At 44.2% G+C, this 10,816-nt stretch overlaps 1 pseudogene; it reads left to right on the top strand.

Annotated features, from left to right (window-relative positions):
- The first annotated feature begins 1,612 nt into the window (after positions 1 to 1,612).
- Positions 1,613 to 7,853, top strand: LOC141300207 (uncharacterized; annotated as a pseudogene).
- The last annotated feature ends 2,963 nt before the right edge of the window (positions 7,854 to 10,816 follow it).

The raw sequence follows: 10,816 nt of genomic DNA, 5'->3' as shown, positions 1-10,816 counted from the left end.
CTGACACAGGAGGGCGCTCGGGAGGCACTGACACATCTTTCCCGGGAACTCTGGCGCGGCGGCGATCTTGGGCTCAGACTCTGGCGTGGCGGCCATCTTGAGTGCAGACTCTGGCATGGCAGCTATCTTGGGTGCAGACTCTGAGGCCGGCTGAGGTACAGGGCTGAGGATCATCGTGGAACTATGGAGGACTTGGGAACACGTAGGAGGCATGGAGGGAGGCTGTTGGTGAGATGAGGCAATTGCATGCTTCCAGATGGGAGAAGGATTACCATCCTCCACCTCAACTTGGAATTCGGAACCACATAGATCAAGAAAAAACTGACAAAATCTGCTACGGGACGGTAGCAATCCTTTGGAGTAATAACTTGGAATAAATAATCGTCTTTGAGTCCCATCTGGAAGCATGCATTGATCATTTTTTCGCTCCATCCCACCAGATGGTAAACACTCAGAAATTCCTCCACATATTCCTCCAGCGAACGCTCACCTTGCTGGATGTTCATGAGGAGGTCCTCAGCCCAGTTCATCTTCATGGTCCGGTCTTCTGTCACGACATGCTGTGGGTGAGCAGCCATAGAGAGATACGCAGGAGCCAGGAGTAATAAAGAAACAAAATACTTTAATAAACAAACAAAAAGCCAGGAATACAACAACTTCATGAAGTAACTTCATGACCGGACCATGAAACTGGGAAACAAACGACTACTTAAAGGGTAGCAAAGGGGAGTGGCAACTTAACAAGACAGGTGATAACAATCAGGGATAACGAGGGGGAAGTCCAAATATGGGCAACAGGGGAAACCAATACAAACTGAACAATAGGGGGAGATACAGGAATAAACCAAATCAAAGGAACCACAGGGGGGAAAAACACTAGGGAAACACAGTCCATAACCCTGACATGTATGGTTTATTTGTTTCACTGGTTGAACATGATCCGTTTTTAGGAATGACGCAATGTCTGTTCAAGTCTCTGTTTAAATCAGTGTGCTCAGTAATGTGTCTTTGACCTTCATTATGTTTATATTTTATATTTTGATTATTATGTGTTGTAAATAAAATACAAATAATCAAAAACCCTATTAACATAGGAGAAAAAAGGTTTACTTCCATAAGGCACTTAACCCTCTGGGGTCTGAGGGTGTTTTGGGGCCCTGAAGAAGTTTTGACATGCCCTGACATTTGTGCTTTTTTTCAGTATCTTAAAACATTTTAATGGTTAAATTCAGATTACATTGTAATCAGCACATATTGGGCTTCAATAATATGCAAGCAACATGTGCATGTTTGTGTTTTTGAGAAAACTATGTTTATGCGTGGTTATTGAAAATCTAAAGTTTTGAAGTCACTGAAATAAGGCAATGAAGCACATACAGAACATTTGTCATCAAGACTGTTGAGAATTGGATGTGCTAGGCTAGAATTTTTTTCAACCAAATGATGTGAAAATCATCTTGTTCACTCGTTCAGAGAAAACAATATATTGATGTAAATTTTCTAAAACATGTTTTGTGATCGAAAGGGATTATTCATAGGTGTGGCAATGACCCATGAATATTTAGCAATTCACACCTGAGAGACAAAAGAGCCCTCCCTAATGGCCCCATCAATGACTGACTTGACTACAGCAGGTAAGAGACAATGTAAGAAGATTCAGAGAATGTAGTTTTAGATTATTTGTATTTTATTTACAACACTGTATAACCAAAACATACATAATGAAGGTCAAAGACACATTATTGAGCTCCCTGATCTAACCACACAGATGTGCACAGACTTTGTGGCATTTGAAAACTTTTTTCTGAATTCAGTTCAACAAATGAAACAAGTAAATCTTACCTGATATTTAAGTGCATGCACTTAAAAAAAAAAATACAAAAAATAGTCAAAAACTTGTTTTACACTAGAATATCAGTGTAGTTGAACATCTTAAGTTTGTAGCGCTCTCAGAGGAAAACAGTTTGAAGGGACTCAAGGGAAAGACAGCAGGATTCATCTGTTGAGCAGGTTTCAGATCACTAAAAAAAAAAAAAAAAAAAAACATATGTGAGCCTATTCATATTAGGATCATCTGTCAGTATACAGTCATAGACTGTAGCATTTGTACAAATGTAAAAAAGGACATGTAATATCTGAGAAACTAATAATTATTGTTTAGCACTATATTACTAATAAACACGATGTAAACATACATTCAGTGTAAGCACTCATATTATTTTTACACTCTACTGTTATACAATAAAATAAATAAATAAATAAATAAATAAATAAATTTGATTCTAAAGTCATAAACATATCGTCATAAATGCATCTTACAGTCATAAACGCATCTTTTTGTAGAACATTAAAAATATCCTGGCATCGTGAGAGATGCAATGCAATCAAACGTACTTCATAATGTTTCATTTGATATAGTCAGGAATTATAGTTTGGAATAAGTCTAACTAGTAAAATGTGTACACGTTTTGAAAAGGCATGTTGAAAACTTGAAAAGGCATGTTGCTTTGTTTGCGGTAATGTGGAAGTTTCCTCGCATACAGATACTCCGGTCCTTGCCGAGCTTGTAGCACATGGCTAATTTGAATACCAAAGGGATGTCGCTAGTGGGCGTGATCAAATTAAAAATAATTAGCTGCAACTGGATAGACTAGACATATCCTTGGTTTCATATAGATTACTTTATCACAAAATATTTGTTTTCGATAAAACTTACTTTGTTTAAAAGCATAAATCTCAAGCTTTCTGTAGATACCACTTTTCTGTTTGTGTGCCGAGTATTCACCGAGTTTGAACGATTTAAATGACGCATTTCTGAAAGCAGTTCGCGGAGACAGAGAAAACAGAGAAATCACCCTGTTTGTTTTCTTTATTCTAAAAAACCACAACATTCTGTTGTTCATGTGAGTGTGCACAAATAAAAGTAAAAACTTTACAGTTTCCAATAATGTATAGCTCTAATTTGTATGATTGAAACTGACAGAGTATTTTTACTCTCTTTTGCACTGATTATAAAAAAAGTAAGCTCGTCACGCCTGCATGACGGCCAACCTCAGAGGGTTAAAGTGCTGTATTTTCACATACTAATTGTTATAAGTGTATCTCCCGTACCGCCTCGTCTGCACCACCAGAGGGAACCTTCACCAGAGTACTGACTTTTTGATTCGGACTCCATTTCCCATAAGCCAACATACCTGGGACTGTTTGCACTTCCACACCTGCTAGTCATTACACTCACCCTTTATAAGCACACCACCATCACTCACCCCCGACTCTTGATTTGCCTTGGTAATCATTTCTGAGCGTTTCTTTTGTGGATTGTTTCTCTTTTTCTGACCTGGATTGTTTATTGGACAGTGATTCTCTGCCGCCTGCCCTGATTTGGATTTGTTCATCGGATTATGATTCCCAGCCGCCTGCCCTGATTTGGATTTGTTTGACGGACTGTGATTCTTTGCTTCGTGCCTCTACTCGTATCTGGATTGAGATTGTTTATTTACTGTCTATCTATGTCTTTGATAAATAAACTGCACATGGATCCTCACTCTACAGACTCATCGTTACAGAAGACTTCACCGCCTAGTGATCCAGCAGCTCTTATGCAACTGACGACTGAATTATCTGCCCAAGCTAATCAGCTTGCTATCCACCAACACCAGCTAAGTCAACTCACCTCCCTCACTGAGGAGCGCGTAAGGACTCTGCAAATTTACGTGTGACAACACCGGAATCCATTCCTGCACCAACGGTTGCTCCCGTAAACCCCATGCCCAGCCAAAACTCCGCCGTAAGCCCACGTCTTGCCTTCCCTGAAAAAAATTGATGGAGACCCATCCAAATGTAAGGGATTTTTACTACAATGCTCGCTCTTTGTGAACCAACAACCCATGTTATATCCTACTGACGTAGGGAAGATTTCCTTTGTATGCTCATTACTGATGGGAAAAGCATTAGAGTGGGCTATCGTCATATAGAGAGAAGACAGATCAGCATTTCCCTCCTTCAGTGTGTTTTTACAACATTTTAAAGAGGTCTTCGAACACCCTGCGGGAGGTAAGAGTGCTGGTGAACAACTTATCATGTCAAGGGAAGAGGACAGCAGCTGAATATGCCTTTATCCTTCTGCACCCTCGCCGCCCAGACTGTTTGGACTGAGGATGCTTTGAAGTTAATGTTCAGGAGGGGATTAAGTCTAGAATTTCAATAAGAACTGGCATGCCGCGATGAGGAAAGAACTTTGAGCGAATTCATTGAATTAACCATTCAGATAGATAACCTCATATGATCACGACGACCCGTTAATGTATCAGCCAGCCATACTTCAGCCTCTGCGTCTAATTATGAACCCATGCTGCATATACTCACCTGACTCCAGAGGAACAAGAATGACGATTGCAACGTCTCTGTATGTATTGTGGTAAAGCCGGCCATCTCAAGTCATCATGCCCCATTCGTCCTTCTAACCTGAATCCTAGACCAGTGAGTTCCTGTTCTCCTTTCATCCAATCCAACTCAAGTTTCAAGATACCTATAACTATAACTGTCATCACTGCCTTGTTAAATTCAGGAGCTGCTGGTAATGAAATCTCTGCTGAACTCGCTCAACAACTTGAATTAAGTGACTTCAGTACCTTAGGTGCGGACAGAAACGACAGCGGGTAAGTTTCTACTCAAATACTTTATTTTCAATAGGCGATTGTTACATTTAGTTGCAGCTAGAAAGCACTTGTTCATTTCTATTCATTTACTTATTCGTTTCTATTTACATTTAGTTGCTGCTAAAAAGCACTCGTTCGTTTGTATTCATTTGCTTATTCGTTTCTATTTACATTTAGTTGCTGCTAGAAAGCAGTTCTTCGTTTGTTTATTTGTCTTGCTAGTGTTTCATTGTAATCAGTAGTTTTGATTGCACTTATTGAAATTAAAATACTAAGCCGACGGCCAAGGGAAACTTTTGTAATTCATATCATTCCCTTCCTGAGCACAGTCAAAAGTGTGAAGTTTATTGCAATTTAGTTTTGATTCGAGCAATTTGCATTTGCGTGCCATACTTTTTGGCGTGACTCACCCAAGGAGGCGTACCCAGCTATTATCACTGAAGTATTGTTTGGTGGTGTATTTAAGTGGGATATAGTAGCTGACGCAGAAGCGTTTAGCCTCCTTGTGTGAAGACCGACAAGGATAGAGACCTGCGACTTGTCCTGCGTGACTTAACCGAACAACGAAACCGACAGCACACTTAAGTAATCCTTTCCTTTATTTCACGATTGGTCTCTGGAACTGTCAGTCAGCTGTCAACAAAGCTGATTTCATTTCTGCCTTCTTTGCAATCTGGTCTGAGTGTCCTGGCCTTGACTGAGACCTGGATTCGTCCAGAAGACTCAGCAACCCCAGCTGCTCTAATAACTTCTCTTTCTCTTACACCCCTTGTCACACTGGGAGGGGTGGAGGTACTGGATTGCTCATTTCTAACAACTGGAAATACTCAACCCATTCTCCTTTATGCAATTATAACTCATTTGAATCTCATTCAATCACTGTAACATCTCCAATAAAACTCCATGTTGTGGTAATTTACAGCCCTCCTACTCAACTCGGCATCTTCTTAGAGGAGCTGGATGGGCTGCTGTCCTCATTTCCAGAGGATGGCAGTCCTCTTCTAGTCTTTGGTGACTTTAACGTTCACGTAGACAAGCCTTATGCTGCAGACTTCCATTCACTAGTTTCATTTGATCTTAAACACACTGTCACTAGACGCACTTACAAATCTGGCAACCAACTTGACCTCATTTACACACGCAATTGAATTACAGAAAACATCTCGGTCAAACCCCTACACATCTCTGACCCCTTCATTACATTTAACTTACATCTTGCTACTTGTGTGCCTTCAACCCCTCTACCTGTTACCTTTAGATGAAACCTACGCTCTCTTTCACCCTCCCACCTTTCTTCCTTAGTATCCTCCTCTCTTCCCTTTCCAACCCACTTCTCATCCCTGGATACTAATGCAGCAACCGACACCTTATGCTCAACTCTCTATTCTCTACTCAAGTGCACACTTCCAAATCCTCATACTTCCACAACAAGATCAACAATGCTCCGGACACACGCAACCTTTTCAAAACTTTTAATTCACTGCTCTGTCCCCCTCTTCCTCCTCCTCCCACCACTTCTACAACAGCTGATGATTTCGTCACGTTCTTTACAGACAAGACCACATCTATCAGTAGTCAGTTCTCAGCTCCACACATACAAGAACTAAAATTGGCCACACCCACAGCTAAAACTCCCCTCTTCTCCTTCTGTCCCCACTCTGAGGCAGAAGTATCCAAACTTCTCCTCTCCAGCCATCCGACGACATGTCCTTTAGATCCTATCCCCTCACACTTTCTCCAAGCGATCTCTCGTACAATCCTACCAGCACTCACACACATCATTAACACATCTCTTCTCACAGGCACTTTCCCCACTACATTTAAGCAGGCTCGGGTAACCCCACTGCTCAAAAAACCTACACTCAACACTTTACTTATAGATAACTACAGACCTGTCTCTCTCCTTCCATTCAAAAACACTGGAACGAGCCATTTTCAACCAGCTATCTTTATTTCTCTCACAGAACAACATACTGGATGCTAACCAGTCAGGTTTCAGGAGTGGCCATTCAACTGAGACTGCGCTACTGTCTGTCACTGAAGCCTTGCGGACTGCAAAAGCTGATTCCAAATCATCAGTACTTATTTTGCTGGACCTATCTGCAGCTTTTGACACAGTGAATCATCAGATCCTCCTGTCGACCCTCTCATCACTGGGCATCACAGGGACTCCACTTCACTGGTTTAAATCCTACCTCACTGGTAGGTCTTTCAGGGTGGCCTGGGGAGGAGAGGTATCCAAAACTCATCAACTAATCACTGGGGTTCCTCAGGGATCAGTTCTTGGACCCCTCCTCTTCTCTATATATACTACCTCACTGGGTCCCATCATACAGGCACATGGCTTCTCCTACCATTGCTATGCTGATGACACACAGCTCTATCTTTCATTCAAACCAGATGATCCATCAGGAGCTGCGCGGATCTCAGGCTGCCTGGCAGATATCTCGGCATGGATGAAGGAACACCACCTACAGCTAAATCTGGCAAAAACAGAGCTCCTTATCTTTCCTGCCAATCCAACTCTACAACATGACTTCACCATCCAGTTAGGATCATCAACAATTACCCCATCGACTTGGCGTTATCTCTGATGACCAATTGACTTTTAAAGTCTTTTAAAAATTGACGTTTAAAACTGCCCGATCTTGCAGATTTGCATTGCACAACATCAGAAAGATCAGGTCCTTCCAAACAGAGCAGGCTGCACAACTCCTCGTCCAGGCCCTGGTCATTTCTAGGCTGGACTACTGCAATGCTCTTTTGGCCGGTCTACCAACATGCACAATCCGACCTCTTCAAATGATTCAGAATGCGGCAGCATGACTGGTCTTCAATGAGCCCAAAAGGACCCATGTCACACCTCTCTGTATATCCCTGCACTGGCTACCGGTTGCAGCTCGCATCAAATTCAAGACACTGATGCTGGCATATAGGACAGTCACCGGCTCTTCACCTACCTACCTACATTTACTACTACGAATCTACACTCCCTCCAGAAGTCTGAGATCCTCTAGTGAAAGACGCCTCATCGTACCACCACAGAAAGGCATGAAATCACTCTCCAGAATGTTTTCGTTCACTGTCCCTGCCTGATGGAACGATCTTCCCACCCCTATCCGGAATGCAGACTCCCTGACAGCTTTCAAGCGATTGCTGAAAACCCATCTCTTTCGACTCTATTTGACTCAATAAAAAAAAATAAAATAAATAAAAAAATAAAAAAATTGTTCTCCTTTCTTTCTTGATCTTCCCTTTCTAGCCTGTACTTATCTAACAATGCCCAATATAAGGTATTTTGAGCACTTCCTATGTCGATCTGCCTCCTTAGGATGAATCGCTTGTTGTATTCCCCAATTGTATGTCGCTTTGGATAAAAGCGTCTGCTAAATGAATAAATGTAAATGTAAATGTACAATTAACCCCTTGTGACTCTCATTTGGCAGTGGAAGCGTTAGATGGCCAACCCCTCAGAAGGGGCAAAATTGCCCACATCACAGATGAGATTCACCTACAGATGGTAGCATTGCATCATGAGAAAATCAGATTCTACATCATCCATTCACCCAACAATCCAGTAATTCTCGGCCTACCTTGGTTACGCAACCACAGCGATTTCTGGGATTAACCAATTTCTATAGAAGATTCATTAGAAATTTCAGCACAGTCGCTACCCCTCTCACTGCCATGACAAAACACTCCACCTCTCTTGGACCTCGAAGCAATACAGGCTTTTCAAAAACTCAATGAAAGGTTCACATCAGCACCTATCTCATTCATTGTGGAGGTTGACGCATCTAGCACGGGCATCGGAGCTGTACTTTCCCAACGGCAAGGCAGTCCAGCTAAAATGTTCCCATGTGCCTTCTATTCTAGGAAACTATCCTCAGCAGAATAGAATTACAATGTAGGCAATCATGAACTTTTCAATGGCGCCATTGGCTAGAGGGCGCTCAAAACCCTTTCACTGTATTAACTGACCACAAGAACCTAGAATATCTGCGCTCTGCCAAACGGTTGAACCCTCGACAGGCCAGATGGGCAATGTTCTTTACCAGATTCAATTTCACAGTCACTTACCGACCTGGTTCAAGGAATACCAAGGCTGATGCACTATCCAGACAGTCAGAAGAAATTAATCACCATGACATCGAGGAAAACATTATTCCCGAAACATTGCTCATTGCACCTATACAGTGGGATGTCATGACGCAAATAGTTCAGATTAACAGGCAGAATCCTCCTCCGTCAAATTGTCCACCCGAACTTACTTATGTGCCTGAACCTGTAACACCACTATATTAACTGTAATTGATCATTTCTCCAAAGCATGTCACTTAATTCCCCTGCCTAAGCTTCCCACAGCATTTGAGACAGCCGAGACCTTGTGCAACTATGTCTTTCGTTTCTATTGTCTTCCTGAAGATATTGTATCTGATCGTGTCTAAGAAGGGTTAAAATAAGCAGCAACACCACAGGCCGTGTGTTCCTCCTTGCCCTCGTTTTATTACGGGTGAGGACACACACGGCTTGTGTGTTGTCTGTATGGGAGTGGGGCATGCGGCATCAGCCCTCGAGGGGGCTGGTTGCCTGCATTGCGATCGCATGCCTTTGCGTGCGCTCCGCTCCCGGAAGGTTCTCTTCAAGGAGGGAGCCTTCGCAAGCGTTCCTCGCGGGTCTGGTCCCGCTTCCGCTAAGGCGGAGCGGCGATTGCACTTGTGGGGATCGCAATTGGATCTGGCAGAGAGTATGGAGACGGGCGAGTCCCTATCTTCTGCCTCACCTGCTAGATCCATCGCCCGCTCTCTGGAATCAGAAGCCTGCTCTGCGGTTTCTTCCCCCCGGGGAGAGAGCGCGGCGCTCCTCCTGTCTTTTTTCGAGGAGGTGGATGTGGAGGGCACCGATGAGGATTCACCCCCTCATACCAGCTCCTCGTACCGGGAGGCTCAGAAACAGAGCGTCGCCTCCCGCGCGCCCACCACTGGCTCTTCTAAGCCCAAGACTGACCTGAGGGTGGTCTTGCAGGCTAAGAAGAGCTCGGCCAAGAAGCCCTGACGGTTGCGACCCAGGGCTAATGAGGACTGTCCCCTCTGGGAAGAGCGGTTACCACCTCATCATACGGTGCCCGTCTCTCCTCAGTGTCCTCAGGGGATCACTCTGCCAACCCTGCCACCCCCAGTGTTTCAGGGCGCAGTGTAGCGCAGTGAGCATACCTCTCAGCAGTTACTGCCCGACATCGTAGCGGTACCGGGAGGCTCGTGACCTCCACAGAGTTTTTCCCACTCTTGTGGGCCCCAAGCAGGCTCTGGTTATGGAACAGGAAGTGAATACTCTCCTGAGGAAGGAGGCCATCGAGGTGGTCCCTCCTCACGAGCGAGAGTCCGGGTTCTACAGCCGGTACTTCATTGTTCCCAAGAAGGATGGGGGCCTTAGGCCCATTTTAGATCTTCGCTTGCTGAACCGTACAGTCATGCACCTCAAATTCCGTATGCTTACGGTCAATCAGGTTGTGTCACAGATCAGGTCCGAGGATGCCTATTTTCATGTCTCCATCCTTCCTCATCACAGGAAGTTCCTGAGGTTTGCTTTCAAGGGTGAAGCATACCAATATCGGGTTCTTCCTTTCGGCCTTGCACTCTCTCCCCGCACTTTCACGAAGTGTGTGGATGCAGCTCTGGCTCCTCTGCGACTCCAGGGCATCCGCATACTAAACTATATCGTCGACTGCCTGATTTTGGCTCAGTCTCAGCAGATGGCAGTTCAACATCGAGATGTTGTTCTGTCACACATGAAAGTGCTAGGGTTAAGACTAAATGCCAAGAAAAGTGTGCTTTCTCCATTACAGGGGACCACTTATCTAGGCGTGGTGTGAGATTCATCCACGATGTGGGCATGTTTGTATCCCGCTCGTGTCGATTCGATCCTCACCGAAGTCGCGAGAGTGAGAGAAGGCCGAGGCTACGTCTGTACGCTTTCCCCCCAATTGCTCTGCTCCCGGGAGTTCTGGCGAGAGTGCGCCGGGACGGGGTTCAACTTCTCTTAGTAGCCCCGTACTGGCCGGGCCGAGTATGGTTCTCGGACCTGATTTCCCTCCTAGACGGCTCTCCTTGAGAGATTCCTGTCAGGACGGACCTCCTCTCACAGGCGGGGGGCGGTAT

Source organism: Garra rufa, chromosome 24 (genome assembly GCF_049309525.1).
Source record: "Garra rufa chromosome 24, GarRuf1.0, whole genome shotgun sequence".
Lineage (NCBI taxonomy): Eukaryota > Metazoa > Chordata > Actinopteri > Cypriniformes > Cyprinidae > Garra > Garra rufa.
The sequence above is the reverse complement of the archived record's forward strand: the minus strand, read 5'-3'. Positions and strand labels throughout refer to the sequence as shown.